Genomic DNA, 24297 nt, shown 5'->3' on the forward strand with positions numbered 1-24297 from the left:
GGACTTCCGAAAGAGAAAGTGGTTGCAAATGTTGCAAATATGGTTAAAGTTGTAGTTGATACATTTGGGAAAAATCGTCATATACGGGTACTTACCATGTTTTGCATATAGGTTACCTTGAATTTAATGTGCGAGAACTCCTTAAAAATGCAGAAGGTGTCAAAGAGATGATTTCAAAATGTAGGAATTTTCTTTCTTGGTTTAAATGTACTGTAAAATGCAAGTGATGATCTCAGGAAACTGCAACGAAATTCAGGAATATCTGAGGGGAAGTTCTTGAAACTCGTACTAGATGTAAAAACAAGATACAACTCTATATTCTACATTTTGGAGAGATTTTTTTAAGTGACAGGTTTTGTAGGACAAGTCGTTTTCAAATATGTACATGCTCCAGTATGTTGACTTCAGTTCAGAAATAATAAGGGCAAGACATCATAAATCTTCTAAGACCACTGGATGCCATGACAAAGCATCTTACTTCTCAAAAGTAACTTGTGCCATAATCAGTACAGGGATTCCACTGGTACAGTGTTGTTGTTAGCAATTAAATAAACTAGAGCCAACATATGGACCTGGGAAAACATTGAAAGAGCAACTGCTGTTTGAATTCAAAAGAAGGTTTCGGCAAATAGAACAGTGCTTTTTGTTGGCCTCCACACCTTTGGAACCTAGATTAGATCCTGTAGCATTGTCAACTGTAATGCGACAGCTAAGAAATGAAATGCCTACTATCAAGTACCAATGCTATTGAGGGTTCACAATCCTCGGATGATATTAATAATGCAAATGAAGAATTTGACCCTTTGGCAGCACCACAAAAATCTCCTGCATACTGGATGTAAGAGGAAAAAACACTGAAGGATGGAATGGAAGATCAACTTCATTATTTCATGTCAACTGCTTTAGCGAATTTGAAGCTGTACCCTATCAACCTATGGGATGAAATCAAGTGTACCTACCTTCACCTGTGTCAGCTGGCAATGAAGCATCATCAGAGCCTTCGGAACGTTTCTTCTCCAAGGCAGGAGAAACTGCCACTCTCAAAGGAATTTTGTCTGACCTCAAAATGGCCATCAAAACTTCATTTCTATGTTCTGAAATGGAAAGAGAAACATTCTGCTATGACATTTGTTTATGGATAGGACTTCTATGCACAACCTAGTACTGACATTCTGTTTTCTTATTATATCTTTCAGTGCATAAAAATTCTATTCCTATCACCATCACCGTTGATGTTTGGAATGTTCGAATAACTTGCAATGGGAACTTAATGTAAAATGATTGTATCACATCAATTGTGTAACATTCTAAGTACTATGCAAATCTCGCTTCAATCCTTGTGAAATTATTCCAAGTATTGTTTGCTTACATTTAAAAATGATTACGTTGTTAGGTAGAAGACACTCACTGCAGCGGTGTACTTGTAAATGAAATAGTACCAGAGCGCTTAGCTCCAATTCACTCTTTCCTATAGCATCATTTAAGTTCACTTTACCTCCACTATAACTTTCATTTTGGTTAGGAACTACATCACAATATTATGGCATTTAATCATTTTGATTAGGAACTACGTACATCATAATATTATGGCATTTAATCATTTTGGTTAGGAACTACCATCATAATATTATGGCATTTAATCATTTTGGTTAGGAACTACATAATATTATGGCATTTAATCATTTTGGTTAGAGACTACATCATAATATTATGGCATTTAATCATTTTGGTTAGGAACTACATAATATTATGGCATTTAATCATTTTGGTTAGGAACTACATAATATTATGGCATTTAAAATATAGATATTGTTTACCATTCCAATTTTACGTTTATGCTTTTCACTGTTATGATGTTAATGTCAATACCAATACGGAAGATCAGAATTTAAGTAAGTTTATTGTAAAAAAAAAATGTACACGTGCAAATTACATTAGCACGATGTTTATTATTTTACTTACGAAATAGTGATATCAGTGTTGCCAACCTTATTGGAGCAAAAGAAGTAGATGAGAACCCAAAAAAGGGACAAAAAAAAAAGTAGAATTTGGAATATTGTAATGGGTATTGTTTTGTGTGTGAGAATGACAGACAGAAGGAAAAATACGTCGAGTGAAACTGCATGGCTTGTAAATCCGCTTATGCTCATCTCATCATTCCTGAATGATGTTATGCTTTCTTACAATAAAGCCTCCTTCGTTTAAGAAACATAACTTATTAACAAATGAGCACTGACTGTTACAAACCAAACTCCATTGCATATTCCATAAATAATCTGAATGTTGTTGGTAAGCCTTTCCTTGCTCGTGCGAGTTAAGTGCGGGAATTTTTAAAAAAGTGATACAATAAAATTGATAACAATTAATAAATATTGCAACAAATACATCATCACATGTACAGGAGAAGAATATCGTATGTTTAAACCGAACATACAATAACAGCCTTGCAGTATTGTTTTGTAGTTAACTTGTTAACAGTGCGTCTTGTATCACTCTTTTGATGACCGCGAAACCAGGTGACCCGGGTTCGAATCCCGGTCAGGGCAAGTTATCTGGTTGAGGTTTTTTTCGGGGTTTTCACTCAACCTAATATGAGCAAATGCTGAGTAACTATAGCGGGACTCATTTCACCGGCATTATCACCTTAATTTCATTCAGACGCTAACGTGGTGGGAATATAATGGTGAAGCAGTGCGCAGTCTCGCCTGTTCTCCTACTACGTGATGACGTCACGCGGGAAGCATTACAGACTCTCTCGCAGCTTGCTAGCTTAGCTCAGCTCAGCTACGTATGGTTTTGGAGGTGGGGTAGGTTAATTGATTATGAATACCAAGAAACCAGAATCAAAAATGACATTTAATATTACTTGTTATTAATTAAATACACTAACTTTTATTAATTCTGTATGTTTAAAACATAAAACAATTTTAAGTAGCCTACAAGAGGTGAATAGCGTCATCACATTATGAATTTAAAATAACAACACGCGTCGAAAAAATCTGAATCTAAATTTAAAAAAATAATGAACAAGTTCACCAAAATTTAGATGTAACAATTCTTCAGTTCGTCTACAATAGCCCTACATGTTATATTTAACAGTAAATAGTTAAATTATTGAAACAGCATTATAATTTGTGAGATAAAAATAACTATAAAGCAACCTACTAAAATTAATTTTACATTACACATGCAGTTTATGACAAATGACATTCAAATTTATTTTACATTACACATGCAGTTTATGACAAATAATATTCAAATTGATTTTACATGACACATGTAGTTTATGACAAATAATATTCTAATTGATTTTACATTACACATGCAGTTTATGACAAATAATATTCAAATTGATTTTACATTACACATGCAGTTTATGACAAATAATATTCAAATTGATTTTACATTACACATGCAGTTTATGACAAATAATATTCAAATTGATTTTACACTACACATGCAGTTTATGACAAATAATATTCAAATTGATTTTACATTACACATGCAGTTTATGTCAAATAATATTCAAATTGATTTTACATTACACATGCAGTTTATGACAAATAATATTCAAATTGATTTTACATTACACATACAGTTTATGAAAAATAATATTTAAATTGATTTTATGTTGACACTAAGAAGGAATATCGATGATGTGATTGCAATATTGCAATATCTCGTACCCCAGTTTTATTAATAGTTCATATCGCAAAAGTAGTTTAAAATAAATATTTAAAATTGTATTGAAAGGATTATATAAGCAATAATTGGTTATTCTCAGTTATTTTCAATTCACTTTATTGGCAAAGACGTAGTTTTGGTAAATTTACTGTGATAATGCTCAAATGTCACTGTGCGATGTGAGTTATTCCAAGCACATCATCGATTTAAAAGTGCAATTATTATTCCATAAATTTCACTTCTTAACGTTAATTAATTTTGACATTTTTCGAAATAACTTCCTTTTGGAGTTTTCGAAACTTAGTTTTCGATTTACATCTCTCAATCTTATATATATCCTTGTTCGAGCTAGACACAGGATAACTTCATGTGGGATGGTAATTGTTTTGGGAAGCTTGCTCCGCTAGACTGTCAAAGATTAATTTGCCCTCGGCAATAAAATTTCCAAGAATTTCTTCAAATTCTTTATTTACAATTACAGTAGCCTGCAACAACTCTTCACTTGGACACAGTAGGTTTCCTTTGGATATGAAACTCAACCAATCTGGCCTCTTTCCCGTTACGTTTCCTGTCGTACTACCTACATTGGAATATTTGTCGCGGAATCTGTGAGTAACATAACCAGCTATGTATTTCAAGCCTTCTTGATTAATGTGGTCTCCGAAAGACGATATTTCTGGCAAATCTGTCAACTCTACCATTTCAAGTTGATTGGAATCATATTGCGGATTAACAAACGAATCAGAGGCAATTTCTTCTGCTACATTTACACATACATCTTTAATGCTATTAACTATCTTGTTTGTATGTGCCAGAAAATGTTTCGAGAGACAAGAATCATCATTTCTTTCATTTTCATCGCATTCCTTTATAGGATTTACTAAGCACGATTCGGTGTTTTCCTTTGTGTGTTTGATTCGCTGTAAATATAGCTGAGGAATGTTTACCCATGACATACCATTTGAATCTGTGCTTAAAATCCAAAAGAGAAGGGTGGTCATTTGCCCCCCCCCCCCATTCCATGAATATAAGAAAATATTATTTAACAAAGCAATTTGGTTTTCTTTGTCTACACCAAAAGCATTACAACCTGAATGGCAACCGTACTTTGATTTCGCATTAAATAAATCAAACCAGTCATTGAACAACTTGATTATTTCAGAACATTTTTTCCAGTCATTGCCTCATCTTTATAGTAATCCTTTTCTCCACGATATTCGATGGCTTTAGAAACTGTATTAGAAAACAGTTGAGCAGCAGGCAAAACTCTTTGCCTTTCACTTCCTTTCAAGTCTAAATGATACCTTGTGAGTTTATGGGCAATGGTAAGTTCTGTGTTCGAAGTAGTTAATAACATTTCGAGTGATGATTTGTCTATGGATTTACCATTGATATGGAATCCGTGATCCACAAAATGGTTTCTTGCTAGTTTTAGGAGATGGGGAGCATCCGCAAACACGAATATTTTCAAAGAATCATCATAAGGGTGCTTCATAAAACAGTTCTTGTCATATCCAATATTTAAATCTGACCAGAACCTCATATTACCGGAACCCATATCACATGTCATAGCGACAACAATATATCCTGCATTGTACAGACTAGAGACAATGTCATTAATAATTCTGGGCTTCATTACTTGGTCAAAATCATAATAAACAGGTTGTTTCCAACGGCCAACTAAACCACGGGCCATTACAGTCTGACAACACCTATGAGGTCCCAACCTTTCTTGATTCTTCCCGTCAATACATATCTTGTTGGAAATATAAATTTCATCGAAAGTTAGAACTGTTCAACGTTTCAAGTCTGACAAATGTTTAGATTTGACTTCCATTAAAAATATGACAGACAATAAACCTTGATCTAAATTAAAATTTGATGCCCAGCTCCTTAACGTAGAATGTGCTGGCAAAGGAAAATTGTTTCTTCTCACATAGCGCTATGTCTTGGGGCTGACACTTTTTAAAGATATTGCAGTGGCAATATCTTCCGAAGACCACTGTACTTTCCTTCTTTCTTCGGAATTTATTATCTTCATTTGCCCCGGTGTGAAGTTGTCTGTCAAATTATTATTTACGATTTCCATTTTTTTTTATTTTCTTTATTAATGTCTTCCAACATGATTTCGTATTTCTTAGATAACTCTTCATACTTTACTTTCCAATTTTCATTTTCTTCCTCTAAAGCCACAATTTTTTTTCTTAAGATATCAATTTCATCTAGACATAGCGCTTCGTTCGTTTGAGAATTGCTGAAAAAAACATTGTTTTAGAATTAGCTATATGTATTATATACACTACTATGAATCGCTCCATGCAGCTAAAAGAAAAATAGAGTTTAGAAAAAAATTGTGTCTAAGATCAATATTGAGTGATTATCATCTTCGAAATAATTTACTGTATGGTAAAATAAATATTTTACAATAAGTATTAACCCTAACATTATCAAGAATTTTTTTCTGACGTGGATTACCAAGAGTTAGCAAAAATTTCCCACCAAATTAAATTATGTATATTACTTAAAATACGTTCAATAAAGTTTCATACTTAAAAAAAAAAACACATCAGTTTTTCATTCCAGTGATTCTGCATATTCCTTTTAGTAAAATGCTGCTGCACACAATTTTAATATCTGAATATTTTTTACACAAATTAAGTCCACAATTTCCACATCTGACATTAATTTTCGTAATGTGAACGGCTTTCTTGTTGGCAGCTAGTACTTGAAATAGACCTTGATTCACCCCCACTAACCACTTCTGTATTATCTTCCTCACTATCACTTTCTTTCTTCAACTCCGCCGGTAAATCAATTTCCAATAGCACTATAATATCACTTCACCCAAAACATTAAGGCTGTATTATCCACAAAACAACTCATGTCTATGTTCTGTATCCCTGAATACAACTAGATTTGAATAAACACCAATAAAGAAAGAACAAATTTACCAACTCAAGTTTCTACACTGCAAGTAAATGGTAAAGTGGAGAATTGAAACAGTAAACGACCTTAACGACATTATCAACAGTTACAACAATGGACAAAAATTACAGAATTCAAACTTGAAAATGTTTAAAAGTGTAGGTCATATGAAATGCCAAGGGTGGGTAAAATCTGTCCACTAACAAATACTTCAAATTATTAGTCTGCTGTTTGAAATCTAAAACAGAACACATGTGTGTATACTTTATCATGTTAGAGACAAATAGAGTAAAGGTGAAAGCTGTCAGATTTCATTAATTCAAAAAAATTTAGAAAATAAAAAGGGTGGGTAATTTTTTCCCAACCGTGATAATGCTAGGGTTAAGCGAGAAAATAATTATTTTATGCCCATTGATTGACGCCTTTCTTGCTCCTCTATTGACATTCGAGACAATCGAATCCTTCCATTTACTGAAGCCTTTTCTGTCTGAAATTTGTCAAAAGGTACCACAGCTTTAACACTTTATAAGACATGTAATTAAGTCCTTTTAGCTTAGAAAGTTTCCAAGAATTATGAGAAAATTATTCCCTTCTGCGGAGCAACTCATATATGTGAAAAATTTTAACAATATGATACACAGGAACATACCAGTTAATAGTTATAATTATGTAATTGCTGTAATTACTCACGTTTCGTTATTTAGGCCTAATGCACTATCCTCTGATACATGTTCGTCTGAATTGGTTTTGAAGTGGCCTGAACAGTACATGAACTATTGGCAATGATGTCATGAATTTCTTTTCTCCTTCTCCGTTTTTCACATCTGTCCAATCTCAGATTATCTCTTGATTTTCGTTCCAAGCAAGACTGCGCCAGAGCTTTTGTGGGTACAGCGTCTACTTTCAGATTACGACTGTTTTTTTGGTTTATAATTTAGGAGTTTCTGCTTTAAAGATACTTCGTAATTTGACTCCTCAAAATGAAGTGAACATATTCGAGCTGAAACAATATTAAGTCTTAAGATTTTTATCCCCTTTCTTTTCCCTCAAAGCAATCAATGGAATAAGTCAGACAATAAGTTTAACATGAAAATATATTTTGCAAATGAGTTGCGAAGCAAATAAAATTTAGTAACATGCGAGAAAACTCACCGTGCTGTAAATTGACTTCATCCTCCCTTCTACAAGCATGCAACCATTGTCATGCCAAGTCTTCATTCTTCGGAAACCTATAATATTTTACGTCAGTTCCTTTTGTTTTTCGATTGTAACTCAAACAACCAGATACTGCACATCCAGGCATACTAATAGCATGTGTCACATTAATAGCATTACTGCTACAAGAATAACATTAAATATTATATATATATATATATATATATATATAAACAAAGAATTAACACCGTGCACGTACACACAACAGCTGTTTGTTTTGTTCCTCGAGCACTGCGGCGCGAATTAGCGCGCCGCTGCTGCTTCCCAAGTGACGACATGCGCAGTAGAAAACGAGTTTGAGTCGACCGTCTGCTACACCATTATATTCCCACCACGGACGCTAAATAATCTGAGATGTTGATACAAACCACTAAAAAATCACTCTTTTCATATAAGACTGCAGACGGTAAATAACTTGAGATATTGATACAGTGTCGTAAAATAACCTACTAAATACATACGACCGTACTCTGTTAGAAAGTAAAATATTTCGACATTAGAAATGTAACACGATTCTCTCCGAGTTTCCCGAATAACGATAAGTTTAGGTATATTAATTAAAATCTATTAGACATTTCATTTGAGTTTAGCTATAGTGATCGACGGTACTCACGTAAGTTTTTTTTTGCGTGATGATGCGTAAACGACAAAGACAATTATTCTCAACTACCGGTACGTCATACTCAAGCCATGCTTGCTTCGTACCGATATTTGTGCTAAAACGGTGCAAGTACATACCTTGGATAACTGGACCTGTTCCGAAATTTGTAATTATGAACCTATTTAAGTATCATTTGATAGATATAATAATAAGAAATCATAATAAGTCATTGAAAATATAATATAGAGTTATGATAATTTCTTATGATAATATATTCCTAACTACCCGCAAGCGCACCCGTGACGCAATACTGCCGTATATATACGGCTGCAGAACCCCCACCCCTCGTGAAATACAGATATTGTATGCATGTGGTTGGCCTATATTCCACGTATCGATATTTGGTCCCGGGCATATTTCACCCCTTTCGCCTTCTAACCCTAGTACACAATGAAAGACAGCAGGAGCAATGTTGCACCAGCAGTCCGAAGGCAGCAGGCGCTGATAAAGCACCAGCAGCCCGACGACAGGTTGAAGCAATCAAGCCTCAGCAGTCCGGAGTGTACAGGAAGTGGAAGGAATAACACGACGGGGCCTATTTTGCACTTTTCAAATTTAAGAATGATAATACAAATATATTTACACATTACCTTTTCCAACAATTCTCACACGTTTATAATCACGCGGAAAGGGGGGGGGGAGAAGAAAAACCCTGACTTGGGAACCTTCTGTTCTCTATTACCCGTTGAATAGCATTTTGTATTTATCTATTAACTGCAGTAGCCTACCCTTTACTGAACTTATATACGTATACAAGAACGTGAATCGACGAATTCTTACTTCATTACTCTTGACGTAACAATGATTCAAATTACCATTTATATAGCCTCAATCGACAAAAAATTTACTTGTAAAAAAGGGGGAGAATGAAAGAAAATTCAGTATATTTGTATATTAGCCAAAAGTAGAACTGTAAAAAATTATGAGATCTGCTTCTAAAAAAAAGTACACTTGGCAACATAGCGATATTTAAATTGATAATCGTTTGGTTACATGGATATATTTACTGGAATATATAATTTGTAATATATTGAAATATAATATATCGGTATTTAAATCATATCCTTCATCCCTAATTGACCTTAAGCTTCACTTAAGTGTACTGACATAGAAATATTCTTGTTATGACTTACATTAGATTGCAAATACTTCTTGTTCTGATAACTATGGTCAGGTCCTCTGCTTTCAAAGTGCAACCCTGACTTGGGAACCTTCTGTTCCCTATTACCGTCGAATAGCATTTTCCATTTATCCATAATGCAGTAGCCTACCCTTTACTGAACTCATATACGTACACAATAAGGTCAATCGACGAATTCTTACTTCATTACTCTTGACGTAACAATGATTCAAATTACCATTTACTGTATATAGCCTCAATCGACAAAATTTTTACCCATAAAAAAAAGGGGAGGGAGGGATGAAGGAGATTTAGTTATTAGCCAAAAGTAGAAATGTAAAAAAATAATGAGATCTGCGTCTAAAAAAAAAGTAGACTTGGCAACATAGCAATATTTATATTGATAATCGTTTGGTTACATGGATATATTTACTGGAATATATATAATTTACAATATATATTGAAATATCCGTATTTAAATTATTTCCTCCATCCCTAATTGATCTTAAGCGTCACTTAAGTGTACTGACATAGAGATATTCTTGTTATGACTTACATTAGATTGCAAATACTTCTTGTTCTGATAACTATGGTCAGGTCCTCTGCTTTCAAAGTGCAACCCTGACTTGGGAACCTTCTGTTCCCTATTACCCGTTGAATAGCATTTTCCATTTATCTATTATGCAGTAGCCTGAACTCATATACGTACACAATAAAGTAAATCGACGAATTCTTACTTCATTATTCTTGACGTAACAATGATTCAAATTACCATTTATATAGCCTCAATCGACGAAATTTTTACTTGTAAAAAAAAAAAGAGAGAGGGGGGAATGAAGGAGATTTAGTATATTTGTATATTAGTTATTAGCCAAAAGTAGAAATGTAAAAAAATAATGAGATCTGCTTCTAAAAAAAATAGACTTGGCAACACAGCGATATTTATATTGATAATCGTTTGGTTGCATGGATATATTCATTGAAATATATATATAATTTGCAATATATTGAAATATCGGTATTTAAATTATATCCTCCATCCCTAATTGACCTTAAGCTTCACTTAAGTGTACTGACATAGAGATATTCTTGTTATGACTTACATTAGATTGCAAATACTTCTTGCTTCTGATAACTATGGTCAGGTCCTCTGCTTTCAAAGTGCACCTAGGTCCACGACTACTGTGTCTGTGTGGTCTGGTAAGTTTCAACCGTCGTACAAAGTGGATTTTTTTTTTTTTAACTTTAGTGTCTAGTCTAAGAATACCGTGCAAAATATGAATTTACGAGAACACGTAAGAAAAAGGAACAGTACTGGTACATATCTTAATTTTATTTATATAAAGATCTTCATATTCGGGTTACTAGTGACTCAAATTTGATTATATGATAAAATAATTTTAAAATTTCCGTTTCCAAGACAAAGTATAAATTGTGTCATTTTACAAAGCAACATACTGTATGCATTTATTTGTAACACTTCTGCAACACTTATCGCTCGAAGATACTACATCAATCACAACATTTACAATCTGTGAATAATGGGAGTTAGTGAAAAAAACTTGTAGCTATATGGACGCCTTATGGATGCCTTGTTCACTCTTGAAAGGTTAGCTTTCAACCACTGACATGGACTGGAGAGAACTACGGTCGAGGATGGATGATACCTTACAACGTTGAAAGCTTTGGATTACAACAGGGTTCGTCTATATAATCACCAGAAGCATTTCACATTTCTTTCCTATTTCTTTGCTCTGTATTTTAATATAAATTAGAAGTAATCAGTCCGAAAACTTCTGAGGGGCAGTGTATGCTGAATGGCAGTTTATTTCTTTTAAACCAGATACTCATGCAGTTTCAAAGTCATTACTATTTTGCATATTATAATAAAACCAATATTATCTATAAAGATAATGATATTATTATTATTATTATTATTATTATTATTCCACAATTTACAACTCTCAGCCATCTGCTAAACTTTAAGGAATTGAACTGGATCCCAAATTATTTTGGGCCCCACATATTGATTATGTTTGTACTAAACTCTCATCTGTCTGTCCGTCCGTCCATCCGTCCGTCCGTCCGTCCGTCCGTCCGTCCGTCCATCCATCCATCCATCCATCCATCCATCCATCCATCCATCCATCCATCCATCCATCCATCCATCCATCCATCCATCCATCCATCTATCTATCTATCTATCTATTAATCAAGAAAACTGAAATCACTGGTGCCTAAAACATATGTAAGAAGTGCTTATTTTGCCTTCTTCAATAGTATAATAACCTATGGTATTTATGTGTGGGGAAATAGTTCTAGTGTATCTAATGTTCTCCTTTTACAAAAAAAAATCCTTACGTATTTTAACTGGTTCTGCTTATGATGCGCACTGTAAGCCATTATTCATAAATGTGGCTATTCTGACTGTTATTAAGCTTTACATCTTCACCTCTTTGCTGAAGGTAAAGAAAAATTTAGCAAATTATTATCACAGATCTGATCATCATAATTATAATACAAGACACAATTTTCACTTGACTGAATCTAATGTTAGGCTGGAAACAACTAAAAAACAATTTATGTCCATGGCAGTATCTATGTTTAATAGATTACATAAATCTGCACACACTGTTAACTATAACACATTTAAGAATGTTTTAAAACGCTGGATTATTAATAATCCCTTTTATAGTATTAATGAATACTTTGAGTCCTCTGTTAATAACTTATTTTTCTAATATCATCTTATTCTGTTTTGTTTTATTACGACTATGGCCATAGTATTTGTAAAATACTCACGACTTTAATAAAATCTAATCTAATCTGATCTGATCTAATCCAATCTAATCTAACCTATTTGATGCACTGACATCTTTCTGTTGCATAACAATATAGAGGATTTCTATTTGTATTCATTTATTACATAACAATGATTAAACTTTAAAACTGAAATACTGCAGCTGTTAGTGGAACTGCTTCCTTCCACCCATCTAACAAAAACGATAGAGCCGACAACTTGTCATGATTAACTGTAATATTTGCATCTGTTCAGCCTACTCCTACATCAAGAACAGCAGTTATTTTCGGTAGACAATGGTAAATCACGCATGAGACTCACTTTTCGCTGAGAGGTAGACGATCATCTCGTCCTGCCCGAAGTCGTTGGATGCTGAGCAGCGGTAGGGTCCAGCGTCCCCACGTGTTAAAGACTCAAGGTGCGGTGTCTGTCTCTCCATGATCTGCGTCTAGCTGTGGTTGAGGAATCGGTGAGACGCCGATCATGCCATGTGCAGTGGTAAGTCACCCTGTGCCTCGCAGACCAACACCAGTCCTTCTGCCACGCCACTCTGGTTCACAGCTCTGGATTTGAAGTGTGCTGTCACTGTGGTGGAAACAGAACATTTCAAATGTGTAGACGGTGATACTACTTTTCAATACAAGCACGAGACTTTACAATTTATTACCTTTTCACGTCAGCTAGGGCGAAGTCACACATCAGCATAAAACAGGGTTAAATAAAATAATAAAAATAATAATAATAATAATAATAGCATAAAAACTATTTTTACTTTTTTCACATTTAAAAACTGGTGGCAGTTCACTGTCCAGTGATGAAGCCTCTCCCTCATAACTCAAAAACTATCCAACATTCTGTGATGAAATTTTTTGTGTGTATTTATGCATGCCATATCTACAATATGATGCAAGATCACTTCTCTACCTTTGATAGACTGTCTGATAAAAAATTAATTAATTTAAAAAATGGTCAAATATCAGTATTTTCTTTCAACACAAAAAAAATTATTTATTAAGGAATGTAGTTGAAAGAGCATGGTATTGTAAAAATGAGTTTCAGCTACAAAATAAAAGAGAGAACATGAAAAAGTTAACAAGTTTATGAGTTACGAGGGAAAAGCTTCATCACTGCACAGTGAATTGCCACCGTTTTTTTATTTTGAAAAAATATACATATTACATTTTTTTTTTTCGTAAAAATATTTTTTTCATATAGCAGAAGGACAGTGTTTTACACATACCAATTTTCATTATTGTACAAGATACAGTAATGGAGGAAAAAAATGTTGAATATTTCCATAATATTTACTGCTATAAGCTGTACCTAACCCCTTAATGTCGTCTATCATCTGATAACTTCTTCTACCCCGAACTCTTCTCTCGTTCACCATTCCTTCCAGTGCATCCTTCAGTAGGCAGTTTCTTCTCAGCCAATGATCCAACCAATTCCTTTCCCTCTTCCTGATCAGTTTCAGCATTATTCTTTCTTCACCCACTCTTTCCAACACAGCTTCATTTCTTATTCTGTCTTTCCACTTCACACGTTCCATTCTTCTCCATATCCACATTTCAAATGCTTTTATTCGCTTCTATTCACTTCGTCGTAATGTCCATGTTTCTGCCCATACAATGCCACACTCCATACAAAGCACTTCGCTAGTCTCTTCCTTAGTTCTTTTTCCAGAGGTCCGCAGAAGATGCTCCTTTACCTTTTTACACAGTGACCTTAAATTCGCCTGAACTTAACTTAAATTTAAAAGAAATCTTGCTGAAAATTTACATTGACAGTTCAGTGAAAATAAAATTCGAAAACATGTCAATCTGTGACTTTTGGATTTCTTCACAGTGATGCTGCCATTTCACACCTACCATTCCCGTGAACGTATTTGTGTGGACAGAGTTTCTCCGCACTAATTTCAATCAAAAGAAACAGGAATCGCTTCAATTCAAATCCAGTTCTGATCCTTGCGCTCATGAATAGACCACGGAATTTTATGCAGTAAAAACTATTGAAATGTGCGCTAAAATTGAAATATATGTATTCCATATTCTATCATATTTTGTAAATTCAATAAATCAAGTGTAGTTTTCTTTGAGATTAATTTTAATAGTCTTCAAAGTTACATTTCCTGAAATCAACAAACTAAGTACATTTCCTTCCCATCCTGAAGAGTACCTCGAAATTTGGGTTAAATGCCTATTTTTTTCTGTAGGGATAAACTCAAACTAGTTAAGTATCTTCACTTTTTATATAAAATATGAAAGTTTGAAGGCGGTTTTATGATGTCTAAAAATGTCTATTTTGCCCACTGCAACATATTTTTAAGGTTTGACAGTCTAAAATTGCTTATTTCTATTAGTTACATATATATTTTTCAATTTTCGAGTAGCAGTGAAAGAGAAAGTTTTGAATGTCATGGGGTAGATATGGTTCAAATATCCTATAATAGTTTGGTTATAGGAATAAACAAAATTCCTGGAAGGTGCCTGGTTTTGTTGAGCAGACAGTAGGAATGTGATGAATCTGCAGGATGTAGTTCTCACTAAAGAAATCAGCATGGCAAATATTGCTATATTTAAATATGCATCAGTTGCTTCGGTATCATTGGGAATAAATTGTTTCGCTTAGAAAATGATTCTGCCTAAGAAAAAGTAAAGTTTCACAATATAAAATTAGAGAAAAACGTTAGGTATTGCAATGTCAATTACGAATAATGTGGTAATTATAAATTAATTGTTAAATCAATAAATAAATTTATTTATTTGAAATATGAGCACTTATGTATTAGCAGTCTTATAGCAATGAGGCCGATGAATTCATTAAAAACCAGATATTGATAATTTAAGACTTAACATAAATGAAGTTTCTAACAGCAATATTTTTTTTTACGGTTTTTGTCACTGTATACCGTAATGTTTAATAGGCGTACTCACTAATTGATTGCATTTTTATAGTTACTGTAGTTTGTGTGGATACAAATTACATTTTAGTTGCATAAAATAGTATTTCTGAAAGCAGTTTCAGCCTACTACCAAATGAATAACACTATCATAGGAAAGTCAGAGATCAGCAACAAAACAAAAATGCAGATTTACAACTTGATAATGCCTCCGATTACGTTATATGGTATTCAGACCCTTGCATTACAAGACAAACACATGAGTAAGATTACTGCTACGGAAATGAAATTTGTAAGGAGAGTAGTAGGAAAAACCAGAAGAGATAGAATCAGAAATGAAAGAATGGGAGAAGAGGCTGGACAGAGAAAAGCTATGAGCATGGTAGTGGAGGAACGCCAATTGAAGTGGTATGGCCATGTTAAAAGAATGGGAGAGGAAAGGGAAGCAAAACAGGTTTTTGAAATGCGAGTAGAAGGAAGATATGGAAGAGGAAGACCACGTATAACATGGGAGGATAGAATTAAGAGAATTGAACACAAACGTGGGAAGAAAGTGGGAGAAATGAAGAGACTGAGTAGTAATAGACAGGAGTGGCAGAGATGGATAGACCGAGGTTACCCCGACGCTTGACGGCATAAGGGATGGAAGAAGAAGAAGAAGAAGAAGAAATAGTATTTCTAGCTGCTTGCAATTGTATTTTAGGCGCCTAAATAATATGCCTATTTTGATAAATTCAGTGCCTTTTTAGATGCCTAAAAGTTAGTTTAGTGACTAAAAATCCGAGGTCTAGTAATGTGACAAATATGAGTAAAACTAGCAAAATAAGTAAAACAAATAATAGCTAAATTAGTGTGATGAGTGAAATTAACCAAACAAGTGACATTTTAAGATGTGAAACAAAGTAAAGTCAATCGTTCTCATTATTAGTCATTATAAGGATCGTGTCAGAAATCCTCCTGATAAGTTTGAGTATGGTCATTGGTGGGATTCGAACGCAGTATCCAACCGTTCTACAACCCATACGACAAACAGTAAGTTAAACTAAAACTTAACTCAACTTGTGCACAACACAAATGGTTTTTTCAGAAATGGGGTCATAACATAGGCCTAACTGCTGTTCCCTACACACGGTCACGAAAAAAACGGTGTCACAAGTGCGACACAACAAAAATGGTTCTCACAAAAGGCATTCGAAGTGATCTTTCCAACGTACTCCCGTTAAGATTTGATGCTATTATACAGAGTGATTTATATAGAACTGACACATTTCTTTCTTTAATTATTTCGTTGGAAATTCATTCAATGACCCAATTTTAGCACCAAATTAACCAGAATGTATTGGAGTTTCGATTCCTTGTCACTAGATGCGCAGATGTTTATGTTTTATTCCTATTGTTGGCACCACTGACCCAATTTTAGCACCAAATTAAGCAGAATGTTCTGGAGTTTCGATTCCTTATCATTAGATGCGCAGATGTTTATGTTTTATTCCTACTGCTGGCAGCACTAGATGCGCAGATGTTTATGTTTTATTCCTATTGCTGGCAGCACTAGATGCGCAGATGTTCATGTTTTATTCCTATTGTTGGCTGCTGTTTTCGACATTTTGTGTCAACGTGAAAATGCAGTACACATTAAATCAACGACTCTTCCTTGTGAAGCAATACTGGATTATGAATTCAATTACAGCTACTCAAAGGGCATACCAGAGAGAATTTGGTGTTCGCAATCCTCCCAAAAGAAACACAATACTGGGACTGGTAAACAAATTGGAAACAACTGGATCTCTGGTGAGTGAAAAGGCCAAGCATCGTTTATCTAGGCTTCCCACGGTTGTTGTTGACGTAAGAGCACGACTGGAGTAGTCACCCAAAAAATCATTAAGACGTTTGTCGCAGGAGACAGGGTACACCTACTCAATGTGTCAGAGAGCTGCGAAAAGTGCAGGCCTAAAGCCAAGTTTCTTTGACGACCGAATAATTTCCAGGAACCTGTGGCCACCGAGATCTCCGGATTTGACAACGCCGGACTTCTTTCTATGGGGTTACTTAAAAGACAGGGTTTACGCCACACGTCCCCAGACATTGGACGAGCTGAAGCACAACATCACACAGGAGATTCAAGCTATTGACAACAGAGTCCTCCAACGAGTGGCCAGTAACATGGAATGACGTGTTGAGTTGTGCCTTATGCAGGATGGAGGACATTTTCAACATTTGCTATAGAGGTAAATAATCTCCCAAAATTCCTCTACATTTTAAGTATAATAAGTTGTCGCTAGCACAATTCGTTTTGAAACAATTAATGAAAGAAATGTGTCAGTTCTATATAAATCACTCTGTATATTCTCACAGACACGCCCGTTTAATCTTCCAGTTAACCCTTAACTTGGCAAAACTTCATTTCTCATACTAGTTTATTAAACCGTGTCGGACTGTGAAGAAAACAACTATCGCAATGTGCATATTTTATATTATGCCATACAATATTATAGTACTGTGAAATTTTAATTTTCCTACCAATTTTTTTCTATTATACTATTAAAACTATAGCATATAGCCTATTAATCTGTTGTATGCTATAGGATACTTTGTGAATTTAAGGGTTAATGAATTAGGCGAGATTTTCTCTAGGTGTTCCTAAATTCAATTTCGGATTTTTAGAGTTATTTTCCCCCATACATTCCTGTAAATATTTATCTTGTAGAATTTGTACATTATGCACCTGTTGATCTTACATTATTTCCGATACTCGTCTTTCTTTCAGAATAGGCCTACTTTCTGTTCAATAATCTTGTGTTGTGATAATTGTGTATAAAGTATTTTCCAGTGTCTAATTAATATAATATTGTGAAGAGTATGATTAATTTTGGCGTAATAAATTGTAAAATAAATCATTTCAGAGCAAATGATTATTCGTATACTGTTCAAATGTTAACTGATTTCGTTTAAACTTAAAGTAACGCATTAATAAAAGTTCTGCTAATATTTTAATAAAAATAAAAAAAGACTTTTTACACTAGGTCGAGAAGTCGTATTTCAATAATATAAATGCAGACGTTTACTTCTAACATTTTTTATAGTGAAAACGAGACTAAAGTTCATATTTAACTAATATTACATCACAGATGAACTATATAAAGTGTGTAGCAGATACAATTTCCAATAGTGCGCATATTACAAGTCTCGTTTCAATTTTGTTGAATACATAAAATTTAGAATGTAATGTTAATGTTTTATTTAACGACGCTCGCAACTGCAGAGGTTATATCAGCGTCGCCGGATGTGCCGGAATTTTGTCCCGCAGGAGTTCTTTTACATGCCAGTAAATCTACTGACATGAGCCTGTCGCATTTAAGCACACTTAAATGCCATCGACCTGGCCCGGGATCGAACCCGCAACCTTGGGCATATAAGGCCAGCGCTATACCAACTCGCCAACCAGGTCGACTTAGAATGTAAGATATTCAACTAAACATAGTATTTGATCGTCATTACTATTTAGTTGAGCTCGTATGGAAACCTCCAAACGTAGCGACTCGACAGACGTTACCGCTGGCGCTGAACAGCTGGTCAGATTCAAGTTGCTGTCAGAGTTGCCTACGTACACGGCGTACTCTACTAATAGAGTACGACGTGCTACATAGCATAAAGATCGTACATTTTTCTCGTGTGCAAATGAGTAACCTGAAATGCACTCTTTAAGTACTGTTCATATTTCCAGTTGCACAGAATGGAAATTTGACCTTAATGTGTTGCAAATTATTTACGTTATCAGGTTACATATCCAGTTAATCAAAACAATTTTCGGAATATGTATTATAGGGGACGGTTGCGTAATTTGTACCGTTGCCTAAATGGTACCACAGTCTTGAAAATTAGTTCCTTGATAAGTGTTGTCTTCTACGTCAAACATTGTGAACTACATCTACAAATATACCATTTTATGAGAGACGAAGCCTGTGGGTTGTGTTGTGCAGACGTGAAGTGAAAAAACTTGTTTCAGGTAGTTTCAATCTAGTTTTTGCGCTACCTGGCTGCAACAATTACTTCCGAAAGGTAAGTGGAAGTCCACAATGCTATATATTATTTAAAACTACATTTATATATTGTAATTGTCATTAAGTTACAGATTTCTGTTAGAAACCGTTAAGCAGCAAGAATTTAACAAAGAAAACATGGCGAGGTTGCATATTTTGTACCGGCTTCAGTTTCCGGTACCATATAGGGAACTTTCATTATATATGTTTGAAATTATAGTGACGTATGAAGAAAAACATACATAATTTAAATCAGCAATTATAATTTATTAACTTCTAATCATTTCAATATGAATATAATACTGTAATTTTTATTTTTAGGAAATAAAACACATTCAGTTCTGAATTTAAATAGCCATGTCAGGCGTTCATTACAAATAATAAAAATTACTGTGAAAAAATAGCATAAACACAATAAATTATGCATTTAGAATTTAATCGAATAATTTTCACATTTCATATTCTGGCGTTTTTTAAGTTTCTTCCTTTGTAACAAATTATAATTGCATTTTACATTAATTCCAGAATGGCAAAAATCTTGCTGTTGCTGCATATATGAATGGCGATCATGGAATAAATGAATGTGCCCGAATGTACAATGTGCCTAAGCCTACAGTACTAGAACATGCGAAAAACAAAAACGTAATTGCTAATGGAGATGTGAAATCGTTTGGAAGAACCACAGTATTTTCGGCAGAAATTGAAAATGAACTTGAAAATCACATTCTAAAGTTTGAATAAATGATGTTTGGATTAATTCCAACAGATGTTAGGAAACTTGCTTTTGATATAGCTCAGAGAAATGGACTGCCACTTAATTCCAATCGTGAAAAGGACCAAGCATTGAAGAAATGGTATTATGCACAGCCTATCTGAAGAGGCATCCCAAATTGTATAGGCAGACAGAGGAAACATCCATGGCTCGAGCGAAAGGGTTCAACAAGGAACGTGTCTATGAATTCTTCGATCTTCTGGAAAACATTAGTGAAAGTTACAAATTGGAATCCACGAGAATGTTCAATGTGGACGAAAGTGGCTTCCCACAGTACAGAAGAAGACACAGAAAATCGTAGCAAGGAAAGGCAATAAAGAAGTGGGTGTGATATCGAGCGGAGAAAAAGGAGTGAATACAACGATGTGCCAGTGCATCTGGTCAATATGTTCCTACCATGATTATGATCTGTCTGTTGCTGCTCACCGTTCATTATATTACAGTTTCAGAAACTGGCTACATCAACTCTGAATTGTTCGTCAAATGGATGCAACATTTCATTTCCTCCGTCCATCTTACCAAAGAAAGCCCAGTATTGCTGTTGCTTCATGGACACACCAACCACAGCAAGAACGTTGATGCCCTGATGTATGTGGAACAATTTAGGAAACCAGTTGCCTAATTTGTACTCATTGCAGATATTTAGAGAACTGAACGTAATGACTTTATGTTAACTTGAAGTAAACTTTTCTTTTTAGGAAAATCGTCCCAACATACCAGGAATTAAGATGTCGCTATTGAAATGATTCAAAATTTGTCAGTTAAAATTAGAAAAAATAAAATGTGTAAAATGGTACAAATAAGGCAACTCTCCCCTATGACTTTCTCGTGTTAAATTCTATCGTACCTGGTTAACATGTTTCGCCTGTTATGGGTCTTCTTCAAAACTGGATGTTGCTGGTCTTGGCGCCTTTTGTTTGTGTTTCCTGTGGGAGTGTGTTTGTGTAGTGTAATGTGGAGTCAAAGAGTGTGTGTGTTTTGAAATTGAGTTGTGTGTTGAGAATTTCATTTGGATGTGTTTTTGTGTGTCTGTATATTTCGTATTGTTGTAGTGTGTTTAGTTTCTGGCTTTCTGGTTGGATGTGTAGAATTTCCATGTCTTTGTTGATGTCTCTGTAGGTGTGGTTAGCATTTGTGACGTGTTCTGCATATGTGGATGTGTTGTTATGGCTGTGATGTGTTCTTTGTAACGTGTTTGAAATGATCTGCCTGTCTGTCCTATGTAGAAGTTGTTGCAAGTGTTACATTTGAGTTTGTATACACCTGTGTGATTGTATTTCTTTGTTTGTGTGTTGAGATGTTTTTGTAGAGTATTATTTGTTCTGTATGCGATGTTGTAATTTAATTTCTTGAATGAGGTTGCAATCTTATGTGTGTTTTTGTTTTCGTATGTTAGTGTGATGTATTTTTTGTGTCCTTGTGTTTGTGTTGTATTTTTATGTTTTGTCTTTCGTATTATGTTGTCTATTATGTTGGGGTTGTATCCGTTTTCTTGTGCTATGTACTGTATTTAATTGTGTTTAGCTCTTCTTTGTAATCATGTTGGTTCATTGGTATGTTGAGTAGTGTATCATTGTTCGGAATGCAGCTTGTTTGTGTTCTGCTGATTTTCCTTACATGTTGAAATAAAAAATTACTGGACCATATATGATGTAAATATCAACTCTATTCCAAGCACCGATAAAATAAAAAAAAAACATATTTCTGATGCAGTTTTTTAAACAACATTATATCCCAAGTGCACTAAATTAAAATGCACATTGACACCAGTTAATATGAAGGTATTACGTAAGTCAGTTAAGAAGGATTATGGAATAAATCCCCAGAGTAATTATTATTCATAATTTAATTCGAAAAAGGAAGTGAACATTTCATATGGTCTCGTAGGACACCATATGAAATATCGCTTGTAGCCTAGCCTATTGTTATTCCATATAGGCCAGCTTCTGTCTGATGCTTTTCCAATTCACTGCGGGCTAAAGCAAGGAGATGCACTATCACCTTTACTTTTTAACTTTGCTCTAGTATATGCCATTAGGAAAGTCCAGGATAACAGAGAGGGTTTGGAATTGAACGGGTTACATCAGCTGCTTGTCTATGCGGATGACGTGAATATGTTAGGAGAAAATCCACAAACGATTAGGGAAAACACGGCAATTTTACTTGAAGCAAGTAAAGCGATAGGTTTGGAAGTAAATCCCGAAAAGACAAAGTATATGATTATGTCTCGTGACGAGAACATTGGAAATTTATTGTTTGAAAAGATTGAAAAATTCAAATATTTGGAGCAACAATAACAAATATAAATGACATTCGGGAGGAAATTAAACGCAGAGAAAATTTGGGAAATGCGTGTTATTATCCGGTTAAGAGGATTTTGTCATCCAGCCTGCTCTCAAAAAAACTGAAAGATAGAATTTATGAAACAGTTATATTACCGGTTGTTCTGTATGGTTGTCAAACTTGGACTCTTTTGAGAGAGGGACAGAGGCTATGGGTGTTTGAGAATATGGTGCTTAGAAAAATATTTCGGACTAAGAGGGATGAAGTTACAGGAGAATAGAGAAATTTACACAACGTAGAACTGCACGCATTGTATACTTCACCTGACATAATTAGGAATATTAAATCCAGATGTGTGAGATGGGCAGGGCATGTAGCACGAATCCAGAAATGCATATAGTGTTAGTTGGGAGGCCGGAGGGAAAAAGACCTTTGGGGAAGGCGAGACGTAGATGGCAGGAAAATATTAAAATCGACTTACGCGAAGTGGGATAAAATGGTAGGGACTGGATTAATCTTACTCAGGATAGGGACTGATGGCGGGCTTATGTGAAGGTGGCAATGAACCTCTGGGTTCCTTAAAAGCAATTTATAAGTAAGCAAGTAAGCCTATTGTTATTAAACCTCGGATTTTAAGCTAAATACCTATTTTTTCCCCTCTATATGGATAAACTGAAAACTAGTTAAAACATCTTCACGTTTTATATAAAATATGTACCTTTGGAAGGGGCTTTACTGTGCCGCAAATGTCTGTTTTGCCCATTATGACCCATTTTAAGGTTTTAGACAGCAAAAATGCATATTTCTATTTTGTGAATTATGTGTTTTTAATGTTTTCGTGTAGTAGTGAAAAGGAAAGTTTTGAATAATGTGCGGTGAGTTTTTTTTTTTTAATACGTAGTTCGGTTGTTGAATGAAGAAATTCTTTAAAAAAGACTCCTTTTGCTGAGCATTTGAGCTGGCTGTACGAATTGATGAATGGGGAGGATGTACTTTTCCCTAAAAAAAATATATCATAGCAAATGTTGCTGGATTTAAATATGCAACCATTACTTCAGTGCCATTGCAAATATCTTCTTCCGCTTATAAAATAGTTCTAAGGTGACAATGTTTCACAACAGACAATTCAGACAAAGTCACTGTTATGTATTGCAATGCCAGTTATGAATAATATGTTACAACTGATACAGCTATGGATTCTTATCAGACACCACCAGACGTTGACGCCAACTTGGGCATATATAATGTTCTTCAATAAATGAATTAATTCATTCATTCCACAACAAAGTAAGATGGACGCGTATGGTCGTGTTTAATTCTAATTGGCTGTTAATGCCTGACTGTTAACATTACTATTTCACTTATGACGTTATTGTTGTTAAACATATTTCGATTTGCTAATTTGAATTCCGTCTTAATTATGATGACACTAAGGGTTTTCTTAAGGCATAAACTTCTCAAGAATATTTTGCCGCCTGAAGGTGAGTTGCGTTTGTTGAGAATACATAAAAGAAAAAAAACTGTTTCAAGTTCACCGTCATTATTGCATGATTAAGACCAGTATTAAGCTTTCCCTTCCTTCGTCAACTAAAACCAGAGACGGATTGAAGAAGATAGGCCTATTTCTAAAAAGTTGGCGGACACAGGAACGAAAGTAACATCTATTTTATGTAAGTAATCTATCATATTTGCAAATTCAATAAATCAGGTACACTTTGGTTTCTAATTAACTTAAAATAAATAGCTAGTCATCAATCTTAAATTATCTGAAATTAAGAAGTTTTCCTATGCATCCTTAATAGCACTACTAATAAGTAAGACAAGTAAGAGTAAAACTAGCAAAATAAGCAAACTAGCAGCTATGTTAGTATGCTGAGTGGAATAAGCTAAACAAGTAA

The 24297-nt window shown here is 34.5% G+C and overlaps 1 long non-coding RNA gene across 1 annotated transcript in view; it reads right to left on the reverse strand.

Moving 5' to 3' along the window:
* Positions 1-658: 658 nt before the first annotated feature.
* LOC138702675 (uncharacterized) overlaps positions 659-24297 on the reverse strand; it is a 31364-nt gene continuing 7725 nt past the window's right edge. Inside the window, exons 2-3 of the long non-coding RNA XR_011332854.1 lie at positions 12727-12990; positions 659-1094 (exon numbers count right to left, since the gene is read on the reverse strand). This is a non-coding gene — a long non-coding RNA (uncharacterized lncRNA). The remainder of the gene's footprint in view (positions 1095-12726; positions 12991-24297) is intronic.

The sequence above is a fragment of the Periplaneta americana genome, chromosome 7 (genome assembly GCF_040183065.1).
Source record: "Periplaneta americana isolate PAMFEO1 chromosome 7, P.americana_PAMFEO1_priV1, whole genome shotgun sequence".
Taxonomy (NCBI): domain Eukaryota; kingdom Metazoa; phylum Arthropoda; class Insecta; order Blattodea; family Blattidae; genus Periplaneta; species Periplaneta americana.